At 38.8% G+C, this 22,983-nt stretch overlaps 1 protein-coding gene across 14 annotated transcripts in view; it reads left to right on the forward strand.

Annotated features, from left to right (window-relative positions):
• The window catches only part of NAV3 (neuron navigator 3), a 518,378-nt gene that overhangs the window by 307,248 nt on the left and 188,147 nt on the right, over positions 1 to 22,983 (forward strand). The window contains exon 1 of one of the 14 annotated variants that reach the window (XM_085568745.1): positions 19,681 to 22,917. The exons of the other annotated variants lie outside the window; for them this stretch is intronic. The gene's annotated coding sequence lies outside the window, so the exon portion shown is untranslated. Of the gene's footprint in view, positions 1 to 19,680; positions 22,918 to 22,983 lie in introns of those variants that run through there. 14 annotated transcript variants of the gene reach the window in all.

The raw sequence follows: 22,983 nt of genomic DNA on the forward strand, positions 1-22,983 counted from the left end.
GCATAGAAATTGCCTTCGCTTTTGAATGGTCAGTACATCCAGCTGCATTGACCAACCTCTAATGCCAAATATTGACAGCAGAACACGTGTACACTTTCTTTACTACCTTGCTGTACTGCAGAACCTGTTTATTTTTCCCTCAGAAAAGGTAGATGTTGATTTTACTCAGCAGAATATTTTGACTACTACATTTATGTTTGTGCATAAGTCATGGATAATTTGCCTTTCAGTTAACCTCATTCACTGCGTGAATATTGCAAACATTTTCTTTTTGTAAATTGTTCATTTGCAAGAGGATCTTGAGGCCCCTGTTGGGATTCATTTGGATCTGTGTGTAAATAGTAGTGATTCAGAAGAGTGTAAAAATAGGGTAGCTCACAGAGCTGTCTCTACATAAAACACCACTGGGATTGTGTCTTGTAAGGAAAGGGGTGGAGTTGCAGAGAAATAAAAACTCCCTTATGGCTATTTAAATCACAATTTTTGCCCTATTCTTACTTTATTTTCTAAATGCCCTTTTCTACTGTGTGGTGCCTAATAGTTGCCGAAGAGTAAATGTGATTCATTTTTCTTCTTTGCATTTTTCTTGCTCCTCTGCTCTTTATACACATTTCTCTCACTTCATTGCCCAGGGCCCCACCTCCACTTCCCACCTCCTACCTGCTGGAGAAAAAGAGGATCCAGTTTTCACAGTTTTCTGTCTATTGGCAAAAAGTCAAAAGTACCAGTCACAGCATGTCTCTTTCAGAACTATGGAAGAGCTACAAGGATGAACAGCTGCTTTGGAGGGAAGGGAGGTACTTAAAAGGACAAATTTGTGAAAGAATGTAGGTCTTTCTGAAGCAGTTAATTTCAAGTAGCTATATTCTCCAGGCAATTTGAGCTCTTGCCTTCACAAAATAATTCATTCTAATAATTCATTTAAGAAAGGAGTTGATGGGCTTTTGTTGTTGTTGTTGTTGTTGATAAACAGCTTTAGTGGTGGTGATTTCTCGGATGGTGTACCAACTGGTCTTTTAGATCTGCGACAGGCACCATTGATATGAGTGGAAGAGAATGCTATTTTCACTACTATTTTCTCAGAATGCAACAGCTTCAGAAGTTTCTTTTTCAGGAAGCTTACTGTTTAAGAAGGACTGTAATTGTTGTTCTTTTGCCTTTTCCTCCTTGCCTTTGTGGCATTGGATCAACAAAGTGTTCAGCAGAATTCCAGTATGTTACTTTTTGGTGACAGAGTGTAAATTATATTTTTGATTAGATTACATATTGATGTGAATCAAATCCTATTCTAGTTTCAACTGTCAGTATTTTCAAATAATAATTAAACTACTTTCAGTGCTGAGCCACACGTGATATGAGAATTTGAAGAGTGAAATTTCAAAAGATGAGTAGCATAGTTATAAAAAATCTGGGCAGCCTTTCTCAAAAGGGCAAAATGTCATTTAAATAGGGTTGAAAATGAATCCAAAAGAAGTGAGGCAAAACATTAATAGATTGGGCAGATCATTTAAGATTAATGTGCTAAAGAATATATGGTGATTATTCTAGTGAGAAATAGAAAAAAATGTAAGTAGAAGCCTCTTAGCTAAAAATACTTTATACACTTAAGTTCCAACAAAATAGGTATGAAGTAGCCTCATTCCAATATCAACAGACCAAGAGGAGGACTTTTTGGACTGTGCAGAAAATAAGATGTAAACCATTTGGCATTTTCTTATATTCATCATATTAACACTGAAAACTGCCTCCTTAGCAGGCCAAGTAAGCTATAGAGTCCTGTCTGAGCCTGCATGACCTGAGTCTTGAAACACATTGAGTGGGATACCTAAAGTAAACCTGATGTTCATTGTGCTGGTGATGTGCAGTGAATGTTGTCTTCTCTAGTCACCCATGTAAGTGGTCCATGCATGCCCAAAGGCTGCTGTCCTTGGCAAGGTAGACAGCCCATCCTAGTAAGCTGACTCAGTACTTCCACATCTTGTTGCATTTTGACCTGTGGATTAGTAGTTATGCACCAGCAAAGCATGAAAATACTGCAGCTGGAAGCTAGGATTCACTCCCTGAGGGACAGGACATTTACCTTGCAAGAGTTATTTCCAGAGTGATAGAGTTTATTAGACTGTACCTGCACTTACAGAGGGAGTGTGTCTGCTGTTCTCCTGAAAATGTCTTTTTCTATCAATCTGCAATGTCCTCTCTTGTAGATGGATATTACACTATCTAAAGAAAGAAATATTTTTTATGCATTATTTACGTAGTTGCATTGAAAATCCTGGAGTGTAGGAGGACTACTTGATGCTGTAGTACTTTAATTAGTAACATACACAGCACTTTGTTTAGCTGCTCTAGAATATTTTTGAATCTCTGCGATGAGGGAGTGTTATAGTTTAAATCATTACAGCTGTTATTATTTCTGAAACACATTTCAGGAGCAGTGCAGTAGTTGAAACTCTCTAGGTGTTTCTCTTCATTAGTGGTGCTGCACTGGCTCTAAGAGCCATTTGGGGAGTGTAACAGGTGCCAAAAAGAAAGGACTTGCTGGTGGAATTGCAGAGTTTGGACAGGCTACAGGGAGAGACAGGCAATTTTTTTTTTTTTTGGTGTAAATTTCACATATTAGAAGTGGACTTAGTTTCATTAACTATTTTTGTTCTCCTTACTAAGCTGAGATATTTTGGACTGTCACTTGTTCTTCTTTGGGAGACAAAATACTGAATTTTTCTTTTTGTCAACATTTTGAAAATCTTGATTTGCACTACAGTATACTGAGAAAAGTATTTGAAGCGCATGTAAGACTGTATAAGCTGGCAGAAAAGAAATAATGTAATCAGCACCAAATGTGTTTTCTCCAACGTTAGCTATTTTTTCAGTGATTCTAGCATATGTTCCTGAAGTTTTACTTTGAAAATAGGATGCAACTACATTCCAAATGCTGTGAGCTTCCCCCAGGCTCTGTTTGCTGCTGTGCTCCCTCCCCAGCACCTCTCCTTTTTCTGTCAGCTCAGTGCATCTGAGGGGCAGCCTAAGTTGAGCTGGCAAGCTGCTCTCACTGGAGCTCAGGCTTTCCTTTGCCTTCAACTTCCACACAATTAAAATGAATGATACACCTTGATGCTTAAAAGGTGGAGGCTGTTCCTGGGAAAGCATAGATAAGCTGAGTACATTCAGATGGTTCCACAGGTTTCCAAGCAGAGGACATGGATCCTGCCCTTAAATTAAAGTTGTTTTGCTGCCAGTGCAAAGTGCTGTTAGTGATGAGAAGGGCTCAGGAGTAAAGGCTGTAGCAGCAGCAGCTGCTTAAGGAGATGTGTCTTTCAGCTGTGTGAGGAATCTCCAACGGTCAGGAGCTGATTGATGCAACGTGGAGGCATTTGGGACAAATGGCTGATAGGATGAGGGTCAGAGTGAGCTAAAAGCACATATAGAATGTTATTAGTTTGCTCCAACCAACATCTGGCCTGCTTCGAGAGGTGTTTGAATGCAGCTATTGTAAAAAACAGGACTAATTTTTTTTCATCAATAACACATTCCTGGCATAGTGGCCTAGTTTCCTCCCCCTGTTCTGATTTGTTTTCTTACTGAACTGTGAAGCTGGTGGTGTGGGTGGGATGAGATGTTCCTTTTCTTACCCATGTGCACATGCCATTTTAAATTTTTTTTCCAGTTCTGGTTAAGGTATTTTGGTTTTTTCTCCTTAGCTGACAGACATTATGATAATAGTACAGTTTCATGAGTCTAAGTTAAGTGAGGGTCAAAAATAAAATATATCCATAGTATTTCTAAAGCAGTATTTTCAGCTCAGTCATTGCTGCAGTTTTTTGCATTTCCATCATATTTTGAGAGAGTAGAAATAACAAATTCACCTGTTATTACATGTACATCACATATTTCTTCATAACCAATTAAAATAAAATTATTTTTCTGTATTTGAATAGGCCATGGTATTTGAGACTCTCAAGCATCATACAGTGTATACTTTGGTAGCAAGATAAACAAGCAGACCTGTGAACAAGTTCAAAGACTGAGGTAGGATTTTTAGTTGGTAGACCAGTCAGCCAGTTTGTAGTTTTTCTCACTTTTTTTTCCCAGAATTTTTCCCTGGAAAATTTTCATGATCCCAAATGGAATAGCATCCAGTGGAATAGTAATAAGGAATACAGAAAAGGCAAAGCAGACTGTGGTCTTCCTCTGCCTAATGGCAAAACATTCTTCCCTGTTAGTTGATAGCATCTGTACATGTAAACCAGGAAAGATTTTTGAAACAGAAAATTTTAAATAGCTAATACTGATTATAAGAGTTTTTTTACTTGCTTGCTGTCACCAATATGAAAATATGAAATATGTTTCCTGTTTTACACACTCTCATGTGATACTTCAGAACAAGACATCAGGTGATTTTACAGTGATCCTTTCATTATGTGAGTCTGATTTTTTGCTTCACATTCTGATCTGGTTTGGGACAGTCTTTTCTTTCTCTGGATGCTCTGTATTCTTATTGACTTTTTCCAAGCAGAGAATCAGGTGCTCTGCTAAATTTTAATATCATCTTAGAGATTCTGGCTTGTAGTATGTCCTGGGAGGTTTATAATAGATTTCTTCATATGCTATTTATGTTATTTTATTAATACTTTTAACCTTGTAGAAAAAAGCTGATGATCTCATTTTATACTTGTTTTGATGTGATGGAAAAAGAAATGTTTCACATTGAAAATAAACTAGATTTTTTAACAGGATTTCATGAATTATATCTGGATTGTTTAAGTTGCAAGAGCAAATACATGCTGTTGGCTGTTTAGAATACACTGTGGCTCGAGCCTGCTTACAAATGCCACATATTTTGTTTAAATAAAGCTTCGCTTGAAAGAGTCCCTTTAGAATATTTGTAACCACCTGAGACTTTGAAGTGCAAATGATTTGACCAAAATTTGCCCTTGAAGCAATAGTGAATTAGAAGATGGAGACAGTCAGGAGAATGAGAGTCTGGCAACAAGTTGAGAGTCTGGAATTGCTGCTCTAGAGGAGAGACCAATGATTTAAAAAGAAAATTGAGGATAGGAAAAGACAGTTGCTCATCAGCAGGAGGTCAGGAGGAATTTGCATGTTATTTTGTCTTGGGATATTAGTGCCATTCTTTCCTTCAATCTAAAATGCTTTGGTGGTCAGTGTAAGTGGACATCAACACAGCCTACTTCTTGGCTGTAAGCAAGCCAATATAGTTCTTACTCCATGTGAAACACTCTGTGATTGAAATTATATAGAGTCCAGTTTTTACCAAAAAAGCTTTCCAAATTCCTTCTGCCAAAAATCCTAGTCAAGAAAACATACCACTCCCATAACACTCCAGATTGCAGCTTAACAGTGGCTTGAGAATGGCTTTTATCATACTCCTTCCAGTTTTCACTTTAGACATTTAAGTGACTCTTTCAAGAAACAACCACAAATTGTATGTAGTTTTCTTTTACAGTGTTAACAAGTGAGAATCTTACAATTCCTGTTTGTCTCCAAAGGTACTAATTTTTAAATGCTCTTTGCAGGTTTTCCTTTTGTAAATGGAAATGCTAGAAACGCTCTGAGAACAATTTTCTTATTAAGTTATTGATTTGTTTAAAATGTTGACATTGATAATGGAATTGATTGCAATTTATCACACTGATAATTTCCTTCCCTTTCTCTCACCAAGGATTTACATTAAAATTAAGCTCACCAGCAGCTTTAGTTCTGTATATGTTGACTGTTTAAATGGAACTCAAAACACCACATCAAAGTATGACCCTTTCCCTCAGTATTTTCCCCCAGTGCCAGACTCTTAATATTGCCTTATTGTTTAGCCAGATGAGTAATGATACATACAGTTTAGGTCAGACTTGGAGGATTCAGAGCAGCACTTTCACCAGGTAAGGTGGTTGTCATTCGATGAGGGGTCCTAGCAGGGGACACTCAGTCTGGTGGGCCATGGAGAACCATGATTGCTGGTAGATGTGGCAGAGCAGCTATAACTCAGGACAGCTTCAGCCCTTTAATTCATGAGAACTGTAGTCAGGTGGTAGAAGGTGAAGCATTTTTAAGGCTACTTTAATTAATGCCAAAATATTGTCCTGATACATAGCTGGCTCAGGATCAGTGGAGAATGAAAGCCATTTATTGTGTTCATCAGTATGTGCACTGTCATAAAAAATGTATTAATAATGCTTGACATATTTATATTTTTACATTGAAAGGATGGATAGTTCTGAAGTAAATTACTGCTGTTACTTCATTTCTCTTATGTACTTTTTTTATTTCCATAGATGGAATAAACTGAATTTGCTAGAAGCAATTGACTGCATTTCTATGCTTTATCAAGTTACTAGGCAGCTGCTTAGATATACATTCTCACTTCTCTCCCCATATCACCTCCTTCGGTGAGATTAAAACCCCAGACAGAATCTTCACCACATTATGAAATCTTGTTCTCAAAATCTTTTTCCGTATTTTTATTTCTAGCCTTCAGTTCCTACTAAATACATGATCACTTATTCAAATGTGTAATCAGCTTGTTCATACCAATATATGTGCCAGGCTTGGGATACTTTTTGATTCTGCAGGTAGGAAAACAAAAAGGGGAGAGAGAAACAGTGAGATACAGGTGTTTATCCATATTCATATTCCAGGAGTGGGGCCCTCCTAGAATACTTGCATCTCCATAAACTCCTGCTTTGCAAATTCCTGTTGTCCCTTTGCAGAAACAAGTCAATACATAACAGATGTACTCCATTCAATCTCGCTCCAGTAGAAATCACCAGATAAATTAGCAAGGGTTTCACTAAAACTATGAAAAAGAGTGTCTGCCATGCACTTTTTCTACAGACCCCTCCTATTCCACTTTTTCAACCAGATGCTCCAGAGTCAACCACAAAATTAGAGTTTAAAGATAGTCGTGCACTACATATGAGATTAGTCTCACTAGTTTTTGTCCTCTGAAAAATAGGAATTTGACTCCGGAGAGGAATTCATTCTTCTTGTATTAGGCTCCCATCCTGCTTGGTTAAGCTGCTTCACAGCTTCCTGTTTCTCTCAGTACTGACTGTCGATGGAGCCTAGATGCCTACCTCAGGCTAGATACCTGCATTTTGGAGGAAAATATCTGTTTCTTAAATACTACTGACTTTAAGTAATCGGCCATATTTATTTCCATATCAGACAAACTGGTATGGAATATACATATAAGTATAAATGATTTAAACATGCATATATAATCAAATAAGCAAAAACCAGAAATATCGCAGCATTGTTAAGTGTTGTGGCGCGGTACGCGCTCCTCGCCGCGGCACTCCGAGCCGTGCCGTGCTGGGCGGTGAGGGAAGAGAACAGGCGGCCGCTTTCCCCTGCAAGCTCTGCAGTTCAGTTCGTGGCGCACGGGGACAGATGAAGGCGGCACGGGACTTGGGGGGGAACGAGATGGTTTTATTCCATGAGCCCCAAGACCCCGGCGGGCGGGGGGGCAAAGGTTTTATACAGAACTCAGGAGGACGGGTGTAGGAACAGCAACCAATGAGGGAATAGCAGGGGAGGAGTTTAGGGCAGAACTAACATCTGGAAGTTGAGGAGGGGGCTAGAATGAATGACAGGGAAGGTTCTAGGGAAAGGGGCAGGGAAAGGGGGGTTGGGGGGGGGGAAACAGATATTAAACTAATATTAAATGAAAGAAAAACACACCACCGCATCTCCCTCTTTTCCTTTACAAAAAGAAGGAGAATTTTGTGGTTTAAGCAAATGTTAAGCAAGGCTAATATATATTATTTTATATATCCTGTTGCAATTAGTTGGTGCATTTATTGCTGTGAGCCCCTCAGGTATGGGAACAGCAGAGGTCACAGATATGAGCTGGGGGTGTGTACCACTGCTGGATGCAGCCCTGCTTCTCCATAGGTGTTTTCCTGTGTAAATGCCGGCTGTCCTGGCTGGGTGCTGTCCTGCACCCTCTGTGTCACTGAGCTGTGGGATGAGTGACTTGCATGCTGTGGGGGTGGGAGGTGACACTCCTTCTCCACCAGGGTTAGTCACAGCACATCCTGCTTTCCTGACTCACCCGGCGGCCTCAATGCCACCCACTATCCCAAGAGCTCCCTTCTCAGGTTGTGCTGTGCTTCTGGCAGTGCTGGCCTTCTCCTGCCTGCCTTGAACTGATTTCTGAGTCCTGGCAAAGATGACAGTGTTAGAGAAAGCAGTTCATTCCACCTAATTGCACATGAAAAAGGATTATGGCAGAACAAAGTTTTGAATGGCATAGTGAAGCAATTGATCCAGCATAGAAACGAGGCAGCTTTCTAAGTATCTGCAAACAAGACAGAGCATCAGATACTCATTAGTACCATAAGCTCACAATAAGCTGTGATGAACACTTCAATTTGCTCAGCAGTGCCAAGGGGGGATGTGGTTGGTTGGTTGGTTTATTTGTTTGTTTAGCTCCAGGCCCTACTTCTTACCCGAAATGCAACAATTCTTCTGTTTATATTTGTCTTTAGTGGAGATATTTCTGCTTTCTCAGGGTACAGGTAGAGGCAGGCCAAACCCCAGAAGCTGTAATGAAAGCTGAAAACAGATGAATGTGTTTTAACTCCTTTATGAGGAGAGGAATGTTATTTTTTGCATCAGTATATGCTGCAGTTGGATGTTTTTAAGGGAAGTGAAGATATTGTTAATACTTGATGTCATGACATTGGGTGTCCTGCTAGTAAACAGATTTCCTGCAGCACATTCCTAACCCTTTGTCTGGAATAGCTAGTAAAAAAATCAGATTTTAGTAGGTTATTCCTGGTCAAAGGGAGAAAAGAGAAAATTTTTAATCCCATTTTCTACCTTACATGAACTTAGGACGACTTTCTATCTTAAGAGGTAAAATACCTAAATAATTCAGGCCAATCTCCTTGTCTACATCCCAAGATTAATTTAGCCATAATTTTAACATGAAGTGTTTAATTATTCTGCACATTGATACTATACAGTTTATTCTGTGATTTTGGAGTTTTTTAATGCAGTGATTTTTCTGACCCTAAGTTTTGTCTCTGCTTCTTCTAGTCAGCTCATTTATCTTTGTTCATCATTTTAACAAAAACAATTTTCACAAAGTTATTCTGACAAATGTATTTGAATCCCTGAAAACCTTACATTTGCTTCTGCTTCAAGCAAAACTCCATGCCTAGCTGTCTCTTACAAGCATACCTTATCTCTTCATTTAGATATATCTTTACAGAGACAACTTATATCAACCTGCTCTCTTAAGGGAAAAAGCAGTAATGAAAAATATGATATAATAATATTTTATGAAGGAATATATTATTTCCTAATTGTTTTCCTGCTTAGTTTTTCTATATTTGTATGAATTTATCTTAAGATTTACAACACAACATACAGCAGATCTACATTAATCAGTGGACTGTTTTTAAGGCATCTGTGAAAAGTAGTTGAAAAAATGCTTACTGTAAGTCAGTTTACACTGCTATGCAGAAGATAAAAGAGTCCTGCAGGAAAATGTTTTGAGGCCATCAAAGACTTTGACAGCTAATCAAGTTCTGGATTCAAGGTAGAACCATATACAAGGTCTGTCAAGAATATAACAAGAAGTGATGCCAAAGATGATATTTCATGCAAAAACAGAAGAAATAATTGTATGGAAATATTTTCTGTCTTTGCCCACTTCAGGCTGAGAACATTTTACTCTTCCCAAAGATGAGTGTAGAGAGCAAGATTAAAGGGCATCTTAAAGCTTAAAAATGATGGTGCTAGAAATCAGAAGTATCAGTAGGAGCTTGTAGGTGGAGCAAGACAAAAATAGGATAAACACTACTTTTGAAAGTTTCCTGTCTTAAAGGGACAGAGCACTTTCCATCAGCTTACAAAGCAGAGGTGGATATTGAGGCCCTGCATCTCCAGGAGCCACATGAGCTGCTTCAGGGTTTAAGAGAGCATTGCTACTTCAAGGGCCCAGACTAGACCATGTTGTGTCTGTCATGGCTCTCTAAAAACTCCACAGTCACAGTGACAGGAGAAAAGATGCCAGTTCCTTCCAGCCAGGAACAGAGAACAGACTAAAGTGACTTTATAAACGCTTTCAAGGAACCTTGAAAACAGGCAATGGAAAAAAAAAAGCCCGTTTGTTGCTTTAAGCCTTTGTTCTGCCTCCTGACTTCAAGTGAAAGAATACATGAAGTTTGTTTAAAGTCTTTGGGTTTCCCTCCAAATTCTGATTCTGACAGCTTTCCACAAAATGGCTAACTTGTGCCAAAATCAGATGGTCTGGTCAGTTGAAAAAACAACGTAAGAAACTGAGCATGCCACAGCTACTTTGAGGTATTTGCACTGCCTGTTCCCATGAAGGGCACCAGGAGGGGTTTGTACATAGCTGAGGATCTGCACAATTCTTCAAGTTATGCTTCAGCATTATGCCTTCCCTATTTTTTGTTGCCTCTCTTCACGTGGCTTTGCTGTTCATTTATTTTTTAGACTTCAGAACTCTCCTTACATAGTGTGCATTCAGTGACTGAAATATATATAGCTAGATGATAACCATACTATCTAACTGTTAAATTTTCTCAGTTCTTGGCTTCTTGAGTCTTTGGGGTGAATCCGCCCAAATGGACACTGTAGGTTGTATGGGTTTGTGCTTTTTTAAAAAAAATTTTTACTTAGTTACTGCTGAAGGACATGGGTGAGCCTCTCATGTAAACTGAAATGCCAATAAACTTGTAAATTTTGTTTTTCAAAGAATGGTCAATATGCAAATACATGTGCATGCTATTGTTTCTAAATAACCTTTGCTTCCCATGAGGTACACTCAGATGGGTTCCCTACTCTGTGGGCAGTTTGTTGGTTGAGCATAATTTCAACTGATTATGCAGAATTGTCCTGTGCCCTGTGTTTTACTGCGGATGTTGTGTGATTGGAATTTGGAGCATGCTGACACAATTAATTGAAATACATTGTTCTTAAGATAATTATGTACAGAACTGTATTGTACCACTGAATATTGCTGTGAGCATTTTAAATACTATTTTTAGGGTATAATATTTTTAATGGCTTACAATACAAAACAGTTTATCATTTGTATGCTAAAATACATCTTTTACTGCAGTATTTTAATTTTAGAGTGTACCTTGGGGATTAAAATCCTGCAAGCTTGTGTGACGTAGCAAAGTCACCTATTTTGTACTGTGGTATAAACAGTTGCTTATAAGAGAATTGCTTCTGAGGATTACGAGCTGAAGAAATATAGTAAATTCATCTACACAATACATGTAATATAATATCATATCATATGTATCATATCATATCATATTTTTATATATCTATATATATATAAATTATGGTGAGGCACCTTAAATCTATCTAGCTGAGATGGGATTTTTTTTTTAACTGCAAAACCACAGACTAGAGAATCCATTTGCCCACTTTCATTCTTCTTTAATGTATGGAGCATCTTTTTTTGGTCAGAGAGACACAGATGAAACTTAAGTAGTTCAGCAGACTACAGATCAGAGCTTGAGACTTAAAAGAGTTTTACTGCTGTTACTCAAGAATAATTATTAGGCAGATAATGCCAATACCATTATAACCTGTAACAAGATAATGACAGTAACAGAAAATGAAGCACTGGTGTAAGTATGGGATTTTATTCCTGATAGTGAAGTAACATTTAACTGTCCAGGGAAGGTGACAACAAAGCCATCTGGTGCAATGTTTGAGAAGCCTCCCTGTGGGACTGAACAACTTGAGAGATATACCAGTTTCATAAAATTTTGAACTTCACTTTCCACTCTGAGTTCCCAAGTGTAAAAAAAAAAAGTATTAGGGATTTTTATATTCTCAGGAAGTTCCTCCAAAGCATTTGTCCGTACATTTACATCAAAATGAGAGATATTCAGCAAGTGCTATTAAAAATCTACAATCCTCTGTTATCAGGGACCTTCAAGAGCAACTATACTAATTTAAGGAAAAACTTGTTTTAAGGACTATTCTATTATATATTTATGCACTAAGTAATGTAGGAAATTGTTGGGCTTTAAACAAAGGATATCCTTTGTGCAGTAATTCCTGAAATATGATCTTCCCTCCTCCCCCAAAGAATTTATGTTCCTATGACCTATCTCACTTGCATTTTAGGTGTCTATATCCATCACCCTCATCCTCAGAACTCCCACTCAGCAGCTGTCAATTTTGGCAGTGCTCATGGTCTGTCCATAGCCATTGCAGGTTTTTACATTAAGGATCTGCACAGACACGAAATTGTACCTCTGAGAATGCTCAGAAGCTGCATTGGCTTCAGAAAGTCAAGTTATTGCCAACAAGGTTTATTTAAAGGGCAGGTGAAATAAGCACCTGCCTATTTTAACAACATTTAGAGCTGGGTAAAAAATAACCCTTGCCAGCGTTTCAGAATGAAATATTTATTATTCATCAGCAATAAGCATTTCCTTAAAAAAAAAAAAAAAGCTAGCATGTGTAATTTATCTTTTTTTCTATGTTAACAGAGAGTTAGGAGGTTAATGGCAAAAGGTCCAAAAAGCCTCATTTTTCTTGTTGAAAAAAGTAGACTAAATGGAGGGGTGTCAACATAAGTCCCCACTACTACATATCCCTGTGAATCATTGGACAGCTGTGTGGGCTGTCATGGAGTGCCAGCCTTCTCAGAGCTACCTGAGGAGTGAGATACTGGTGCCATTAGTGCCAGGCAGCACTACAGTCCAAGAAAACAACTGAGCCTGAGATGGGATGGGTCACAAGGTGGTAGGGAGCTGCATTAGAGACTCATTTGAGAGGAGACATGATGCTTGTTTTACTGGATCACTTCCGTTTCATACTTACATTAGTAGGACAAAATACAAAAAGGCTGTTGGAAGGATGGCTGGAGCACAATCGCCTCTGTCCAAAATAAATGCTATAATCTCTAGCCAGCAGAGTTATTTGTTTGTGTTTTCAGTGAGTCCCTTTCTTCCTCATCTGCTTCCTGCTCACAACTTCCCAAATCTTGAATTATTTTCTCTATAGTGATGTGGCTGCAATGAGAGTATCCCCTTCCTAATCCTTTACAGAAGCCTTTAGTCCCAAGGGTGAATGTGTGGGAGGTGGAAGATATGGATTTAATTAAATTTACAGGCAGTGGCCCTTTAAAGTGAGTTAGTCAGTCCTTATCCTTCATTTCTAGTCTGTCATCCAAGAGACATGGTATCACCAGAATGTGTATTTTAAAGGAAAATATAGGACAGTGAATGAAGAGTTGCAGATGTGGAAAGCAGTCCCCTGAGGAAGAGGGCCCTGTGTATGAGCAGTCATGAGGACCCTGAGAGAAAGTGTCAAATGCTAAAGCACCATTTTGTTTCAACAAAAGAAGGGCGTTTCATTGTCTTCAGAGGTAAATCATGGGTGAAAATATTTCGAGTCATGGATCATATACCTTTGGAGTTACTTTGCATGGTGCTGTGGTCCTATAGAAGGATGTAGGAGAATCAAAATTTGGTAGAATGTATGCATGGGAGACTGCAGATTGAACAGTGAATGAAAACCCCCATGCTCTGAGGTCCCCCCTCTGTGTGACCTGGCCTCTTCTCATGCGATGTGTAGCCAAAGCATTCATATATAGGCACATTTTATGATAGAAAGGAAGGGTGTTAAGAGCATTTTTAGTAGGAATCTGTCGTAGCAGGTGATTCCCAAATGGGCAATAACTACCATTGACTCCGTTATTCACAGGAGACTGATCAATCTCTATATATATTATAATATGTTATGTTTTGTTATATATCATATAGTATCGTATCGTATCATATCCTTATTGAGAAACCCATTGCTTTTATGGACAGTTATAATACAGTTAGACCTAATTGGTCCTCCAATCCAAAACACCATCACCACTGGCTAATTAAAAAAAACCACCCTTTTCGTACACAAATCTCCATAACACGTTCCACATGTTCACATCAACAGGTGCAGCAAGTGAAGATAAGAATTGTTTCTCATTCTCTTCTCTGCTCTTCTCACAGCCTTTACCAGAAAGGCCTGGGAATATTATGTATTGCTCTCTGTGGCCAGAGGGCTGCTGCCACAGGAATATAGAACCTTTTTCTTTCCATTGTAGGATCCTTCCAAATCTGATTGTGTTACAGAAGGTGTACATGAGACACTTCTTTCATTAAGAAATTAGAAAGATTAGAGCAATGATTCCCATTTGAGATGAAAAGTCTTCTATTGTTGTAATTATAATAAGATTATTTTCTCCTTTTCATTGTTTAAGAGTATTGACTGACAGAATTTACTTCATACATAAAATTAATTGGCCTGAAATATTGCAAATTTAAGTAATATTATAATCAGAATGGGTAGGTATTTATTATGGGCAGTGCTTTCAATGTTGATCAGAGGGGAAAAAAAGGAAGTGTCCTGAAGTGGTATGCCTATTGTACCAAGCTGCATTTTTAGTCTTTCAAGTCCTTGAAACACTGCATTTCTTGAGCTGAAGAGAAGTATAGGCTGTCATGTGTGTAAGAATAGCTTCATTTTCCTAAGTTTCAGATAGGTATCAAAAGGCAAAGAGGTTGCACACATGACCATTACAACTCTCACACTCACCACCAAGGCCTATTTTAACAGAGATTAATGACAGTAAGTCTCTGATCACAACACTTCAAATCATTAGCTTACTTAACATTATTGTGTTACCTATAGCACTTCCATGATATTCTGAATATGTAAAAGACCATTATTGATATTAAAATCACAGAGTTGGCAAAAAACAACTTTTAAACATCAAGGCATAGAGAAAAATTACCCAGGAGTTAAAATATCTTGTTATAACATATGTAGCTCAGAAAGCAGTGTATTTTGTTTAGTTTTATTTGTAAAACTTTTTTTCCACATGAGAGGAAACTAGGCAATTTAAATGAGTTATGTAAGCCTCAAAATGTGGTGATGACTCTATATTTAAAGTTGGTTATGGCCTTCCTTGCTACTGTTTTCTCACAAGAAGAGAATAAATGTAGGTCTTAATAATTTTTTTTTAATATATATATCAGAAATTTGCCTTTCCACACTGAAAAATAAGTGCTGGCAAAGAGGGTTATTTTGATCCCTGGGCCAAGTTCTTTAATGCCAAATTGCAGTGTGGAAAGAATCTCCCCATCCAAGTTATAAATCCTTAAAATGAGCTTTGATGGAAAATCTGGAGTAGTTTCACAGTGGAATCTTCTCAGCTCCATGTGAGGAGCCCCGTTGCCGATTTACAAAGGCAGGTGTTCACCCAGAAATGGTATGTTTTATAGCAAGAGTGGTTTTTTGCTTGTGAACAAGAAAAAATACGAACAAAGCAATAATGTTTTTGTTCTCAAAATTATTTCATACTTTCTACTAAGATTGTAGAAGTCTTGTCTATTCATCTGTGGTGTTATACTGGTGAGCCATAAAGGAAACCTGTTCAAATTCAGTTAATTTTTCTTTTTACAGGAAACTTAACTTTGCTCACTGTAGGTTTCTCTAATAAAGTGAATGCAGAACTGGTCACGAAACTTATCTTGGCAGTGACAAGACATACATGAGACTGAAGATTCACACAAATTGGGTTTCTGTTATTCTGGATACCAAGAAAACTAAAGCATGGCTTTCTTGAAGCATATTTTTTTTTCCCCTTAATGTGAAGGGGATTATTGAGAGAGCCCAGGTGATAGGAAACTGCCTTTAGAATCACACTGCTTATCTGAAATAAAATGCTGACACCTTCTTAGTGGTGTCACTAGCTGTAACACTTATGCTCCCTGGGTAATCCTGGTCTTCCTTACTATAATAAATTTATCCAAGATATTAGTTTTAATCAATGTTTTATGTAAAAGCTGCATTGAATAATAGGTCCAGTATTTTATAGTACTTTCACTAAACGGATGCTGAAATGCACTTTAAAGACTATATATCTATATATTTAGATATATGCATATCTATATCTTAGAAATAGTTCCAAGGTTTATGAACAAATATTTGGCATATTTATAACACAAAGTCTCAAAGTCTACTGCTTTGGAGGACTGCTTTGTGCGGGTGGCACTTAATATTGTATTCTGATAATTCACGAAGCTCGAGGCCAGTGCTAATAACTGTGGTGCTGTTGCTCCTTTGACAAGTACCACTTCCCCACAGCACAAGCCTGTAGAGAAGCAGCTGCCAGTTCAGGGTCCCTGCAACTTCAGGATGAGGATCTGGCTCCTTCCAGTGGCATTTTATTGCTATTGCACAAGACTCAAGACAGTAAATAAAACTGTATGATTAAACTGTAAAGAAAATCAGTAGGATTCTTTTCAAAGCATGAGCAAGTGAATTTATTCTCTAAAGTGTTGGATTTTTTATCTGGGCCAATATACAAATTACTCAGCAAACCTTATATGCAAATTACACATACACAAATACACATTCAAAGAAGCTGTTACCTTCCATCTGGCACAGAAGCATCAAAAGTATTGATCCTGTGCCATTGGTGAGTATTAGCCTCAAACATATGTGTTAAATAAATTCTGAGTTGGGGTTTTGGAACAAATAAGTAGAAAGGGAGCACAGTAAGCCAGTACTATGTTACTTCAGTAACTCAATCACAAACTGCAAGTGGAACTTGGAAATAAAAAACAGCCCTCTTAAAGTTGGGTAAGTCATCTAAAACTTGCCAATGATTGTTGAAGAGTATTGTTTCTACTAATTTTCTTAGCTGGGATTAGTGGAGTTTTGTTTAATTGTGTTTTCATCTGTAAACTGCTGAGTAGTGTTGATGGATACATGCTGCTATTTACAAAATAGAATTGTACTACAGGGATTCTGACATTTTGGTTAATTGGCATGTATCCCTCTAAGTGGTTTCTATTCCCTAACTCATAATTGTTCTCATTTGCTCAGTGGGATTCAGGAACAGGGTTAGTGGAATGTCATTTAATACTCATTTCATTTTGTTAAATAAAGTGTATTGGCTTCCATCTTGCTTATAAATTAAGTCATTCTAGTTTCGTTTTCTGGCTATATATTTTTAATTGTGTAAATATTTTTCTTTCTCATATAATTTGCTTAATATTATGAAAAGTGCCACCCCCAGACCCTAGATTTACTTCATAGCAAATGAATTGCAGAATACTTTCTATAGCAAATTAAATCAAGACAAGTTGAATGGTTGATCTGTCTCTTATGTCCGTCTAAATGTGGACCATTGTTTTCAAAGTTAGTCTTTTTACTTGCTAAGTGGAGGACTGAAACTAATAAATTATTCTCCTGCATCCCAGAGGCATAACCTTCAATAAGAAAATATTTAGAAGGTCAGATCCTGCCTTCCAGTTGAGATTTCTTTAATGTATAGGCAGTGGGAAGGAGAAAGGAATCTCTCTGCAACCTGATTTCCTCACCCTAATCTAACACTAAATAATGTGTTGCCCAGCTTCTCTTTATAAATACAAACTGCTTCAGGGACACTCTAACACATGCTTTACTACCCACAATTTATTAGCAAAGAACAGCTAAGACGAAATAAAGTTGTGGTCATGCCCTCACCTCTGACAAATTCTCTTCACAGGGACTGTGGGACTGTTATGCAGGCTCTGTTGGGTATTCAGCATCCAGGGTAGGCCACACACTGGACAACCTCCCAGGAAATAGATATACAGCATTTATAGCCCATTTTGTAATATACTGGGCAACAAGAGAAACAACTCATCAATCTCTTCTTTTTCAAGGGCAATTTGAAAAAGTGTCCAAGGGTGAAAAGTCCTAAGTGCTATCAACTATCAGTTGTTTCCAATGGCAACATTTTAAGTAGAGTGAAAACATTACACTATAAGTCATATAACCCTTTTATAAAGTTAACAGTGCCATATTTCCATTTTGGCTGACTTGATATTCTAGTCTTGGGGCTATTTAATAGTTTCATTTTCCTTTATTTTTTTGTAAAGAAGAAAAAAATATGAAATGTACTGTTATAATCCAAACACAGAATAAAAGACAGACTCCTGCTCTGCTGAGTAGTAGCATTGTGTATTGCTGTGAAATACTGCAACCCAGGTATACTGCTAGCAACTTTTTTTTTAATAGATAAATTTTCCTTCCATTTATCCAACTGTTATTTGCCACAAAATAAGCACTAAAAAAAAAAAATCTGTGAGAAGCTTGCTCTTACCTACAAATTCCTTTTGGGAAATAGAGTTGTTAAAAAGCCTCCCAACCCTCAAAGGTGTTTATGATAGGGAGCATTGGAGGACAGCATTTCAAGTCTGCCATGCTAATGAATGGGGATACAATTGTCTCCTGCAGAATATTTTAAAGGACAAGTGATGAAAGCTGGATTCTGTCTGTTCATTCCATGTATCATTCAGTGGAAAAATATTTAAATATTTTTTTTAAATTAACCTATACTCCTAAATGGCATGGAAGTCTGTCAAGGTCCGTCTGTACTTCAGTTGGCAGCAAGTGCTGTTCTCCCTGTCCAGCATCACTGGCACATATGGGAGTGACAGAGGCACATGGAAAGCCATTATTTTTGATAGCAACAGGGGACAATTTCAAGAGCTGAGATTCTATATTCTGTAGCAAACAAACAAACAAAAATTCAGGAAGTATCCAGATTCTTGGAATATGCATTTTCCCAGCAAGAATTTTTCTGAAAGTACCTGATATAATAGCTCACAGAAGAAATTATTTTCAACTCAGAATATCTGGGATGTAGTCTCATCTGTTTCCTGTTGAGTGAACCATATCAAAAAAGAGCCTCTATACCTCAGTTTCCTTACATCTACAGAAATAATAAATAGAAGGAGTGATCTCATTTATGCCTGGAAAGCATGCTGAGCTGATCTAGTGAAAGACACTGACAAAGTGTCATGCATTGTTATTGCATTAGGCTGACTGCACTTCTGAAACCCATCTGACATTTCCCATTTGGCTTTAATTGTGGACGGTAACATTTCTGTATTAAAGAGGATGCTTTATATCACTGTCTTATTTATATTACATGGTTCACGATTAAACATTTTCTAAAAAGGCAGTAACCTGTGAGATCCTCTCCCTTTCTCACTTCATTAAGCTACTGCATTACAAAGTGTTCTGCTTCATTGCAGATCCTGCCAAGCAGCTCTACTGTGCTCCTTGTAGCTACATGTGAAGTATCGAGGTAAAGTTCATAACTATATTTGGGTATCAGGGTTTATTTCTTCTACTCTGTTGAAGGGGAGCATGACGAGCAGTTGAGGAATGCTGGGGGAAACCGTCATTAGCGTGAGCAGCCTGTGCCAGGGCTCGGGCTGCCCCGCCGAATCGCGTTTGTGGTGTGAGCAGTTCAGTCACCCGGCTTTGGCATGGGGCTCGGACACACAAACACAGGAGGATCAGGTCTGCTCCGTTATCGTGCTCCTGACGCCGGTGCTCCGCTCGGCAGGGAGCAGCGGCTGTCCTTATGCTGCCGGCTGTCACAGGTACCAGCGGCTGTCCCGGTACCAGCGGCTGTCCTCATGCTGCCGGCTGTCACAGGTACCAGCGGCTGTCCCGGTACCAGCGGCTGTCCTTATGCTGCCGGCTGTCCCAGTTCCAGCGGCTGTCCCTGCGCTGCCGGCTGTCCGGCCTGGCTCGGGAGCGCTGTCCCCGCCGGCCGTGCCCTCCCGCAGGCAGGGAGGAAGGCTGGGCAGGAAATGAGCAAGGCCGCGGCCCGGCCCGGAGTGCGGCTGGAGCAGCGGAGCGGAGAGGAAGTGTTGCAACAACTGACACTCGTGTCTGTGTTTCTCTCTGAAACAGCCTCGTTGTAGAAACATCTAAGATAAGAGGATTTTGGGGAAGGATTGCTGCACAATTAATGCAAGATGTCGTGACCTATGGCTAGTTCTGAGAAGAGGGAGAGCGTGCACAGCTGCTCCTTAGAGCTGCTCTGCACCCAGTGGAAGGGGAGCACTCCTAAAAAAGAGATTTTCATGAAGTTACTGATTTTGATCTGTTCTGAGTTTTCTCCCCATGATAACTAAGTATTGTGAACCATGAAGCACATTAGAGCTTTATATTTTCCCAAGGATTAAAAGATAAAACTTATGAGGTCATTGATACATTGAACTGTGAAGGGTTCTCATTACTTTTACATGAGAGAATTTAGTGTAAAAAGATTATAGTGGCATGTGTACATTCTTATAATTTCACGTGTCTATCTTCATGCTTTTCATTTTTTACAAGACTCCTGACCATTTGGGTCCCCAGAAGAATGAGATGAATGAGAAAGGCATCCTATAGGGAAGGGGGTGGAAACAGAAGCAAGTGGTATTTCCTACAGAAAGAGAGGGGGAAAAGTGTGGCATTCCACTGCCAACTGTGGGTTGGTTTGCTGTATTGTCTCCATCAATAAATCTCTGCCTTCTTGGTTTTTTTCATAATACATCTGAAGTAAGAAAAACTCCTCTTTCAACACAGGCTCCACCCAGTACTGTTTTTGCACCATTGCATGACTATTAAATGCTGACCATCAGCAACATTTTGATATGATGTGAATAATCAGCCTTTGCTTAAAAAATGCTGTTTCCATTCTTTATGCTTATCACTTTTAAATTAATGAAAAAAAGGGGTGGATGGATCAGTGAAGTCCATTCTTTGAATACTAGACACTTGCAAAACAGCTGCTATATTGAAATGTCCTTGTCTGCTTAGCAGGAGGATAGTTCAAATTGTAGTCAGAATTAGGACTGATACACCCAATTATGTGAGGGTGTGACAAATGAAAAAGGAAATGCCTGGTATTTTTATTTGTAATATGAAACTAACCTATAATAATACTAGTGGTAATAAATTTTGTATGTTCCAGTGGATCACTTTCATTGGAATACAGAAAATAGTTCTGCTTGTGTTAATAGAAAGTATTTTTGAAACATTACTTTAAAAATATGACTGAAGTTGAAATACTAGTAGTAGGGAATATATGATGCTATGGGTGTGGTATGTGTCTTTTATCATCATGGTTTCATATTATTTTAAGTACGCATTCATACAATCTTTATGGAGACCCCACATTCACTCCATGTGATTATACAGCTGAAGAAGCACTTTCTTAGCTACAGTTTGCTTTTAAAAAAAGCAACATTTTAATGGAGTCTTTTATGTTACTCAGCTATAATAGGGAAAAAGAATATCAATCAGTGAAAACACTGATTTCAGTGAGTGAAAACACAAGAGATTCAAGTCGACTTCTGGGTGTAACAAGGAGAGTAAGGGTCCCATTTAATAGCAGCATTCTCTGACTATAGAGAGCTGAATCTGCATACACAGGTTAATTCTGTAAAGTTATTTAAAGTTCTAAAGCTGTCAAGAAAGCTATGACAAATTAAGTGGTGATCCACCTGCAAGAATATGAGAAGAAATAGAGTAGACCAAACAAGTTCTATTTTTCTCTCTTTTAAGAAAGAGGGAGAAAATCTGTGGCTAAGGTACTCAGGTAGCAAAGGAGTCCTTAGCAGGTGAGCATAGACTAAGTGGTGATACTTTTGTGGGGTGGAAAGCAGATAATGGTTCCCTGGGTTAGGCTCTGGACTTGGAATTACATCTGTTTTCCCACCCTGGCTCTGCCACAGATTTCCGTGATGAAATAAGCAAGTTGTTAATGGCTTTGGCCTCTGTGTTTCTCTTCACAAAATGGAATTCTGACCCCTTCCTCTCCCAAGGGTCTATGAGGTTAAATTAAAGGATGTTTATAAAGTAAGCTTATGTTTTATTTTTTTATTACAAATATGCAGTTCCAACATTTTCAAACAATATTCTCAGCAGAGGATTCTTGGTTATTATATTTACTCACATGGTGGTGCTGTCATACATATGTGCTGTCTCTTAGTGGTCATCCCACAGCACTGGGAGGTCTGGGAGGTTCTGTAGAAGTCCTGTTTTCTGGAGTGAGGAAAGAGGTCACAGACACCCTGCAAAAGGGAGCCAGGGCTGGCTGCCAAAGGCCACAGATACCCTCTTGTTGTGTGACACCCCCACCACTGCCAACCTCCACTTCTGTGAGCTGCCTCTGCATCCTGGGACACCCCAGTAAGGTGTGAGAAGCTCTTGGAGTGTACTCCTCCTTCAATGTAGGGGAACGTGTCCTTCTTTTCCCACCCTAGGTAAACCTGGTTCTGCTTGTGTGTGTGCTGTAGGTGTTACCAAATGCTCTGTAACACGCCTTATGAAATGCCTTCAACATCTGTCTTCATGCCCCTCTCCTCTCTTATTTTGAAGGACGTAATTCAGGTAGTTCTTTTCAACCTTTTGTTTACAACTGCCATTTTTGTGCTGTTGCAGCACCATTTGGTGCTGCTCACTGTTCCTCCCTCCTCTTTAGGCAAAGGGCACAGCATATTTCCAGAATGTATGTACTATAATTCCAGTAGTAAGACTACTGTGGAACTGGTGCTCTCAGTCTCCTCTGTGCACATTAGAGTACTTTGAACTGTAGGCAAGGGGCAAATGGTCGACCTGTCCTTGGGCAGTGGGACACAGTGATTACTGCATAAAGTGGTACAGAGGCATCACCAGGTGCAAGAACACCAGCAACACCCCAATTAATCTTTACTCAAACACAGGCACGTGTCTCTTCTATCACTTTCTCTTAGGCAGCCCCAGAGCATGAATGCTGTTGGCAGGGCATGTGTGGAGGTAGAAATGTGGTGGGAGGTGGAATTTTGGTAGATGTGATTGATTTACAACAGGAGTTTCCTTTACAGTCATAAGGGGAATTTTGCTTGGTCACAGCAAGTTTGAACCCTCATGAAACAGCCTGAATCATTTGAAGCTAAAATAAAACAGAGGATGGCAGGGGGAGGGGCATGACCGTTAGGGAGAAAAAAAAAAAGTCAAAAAGCACATTAAAATTGTTTCCCTTGGTGCTGACTTCTTAAATGGGAATGTGTTCCAGAATAGTTCTGCTATGTAAGCCAACATTTGTTTTAAGATTTTTTTATTGTCTTTTTTCCTCTCTTCCCCTTCTTCCCCTTG

The sequence above is a fragment of the Lonchura striata genome, chromosome 1A (genome assembly GCF_050655825.1).
Source record: "Lonchura striata isolate lonStrDom1 chromosome 1A, ASM5065582v1, whole genome shotgun sequence".
In the NCBI taxonomy this organism is placed as follows: Eukaryota; Metazoa; Chordata; class Aves; order Passeriformes; family Estrildidae; genus Lonchura; species Lonchura striata.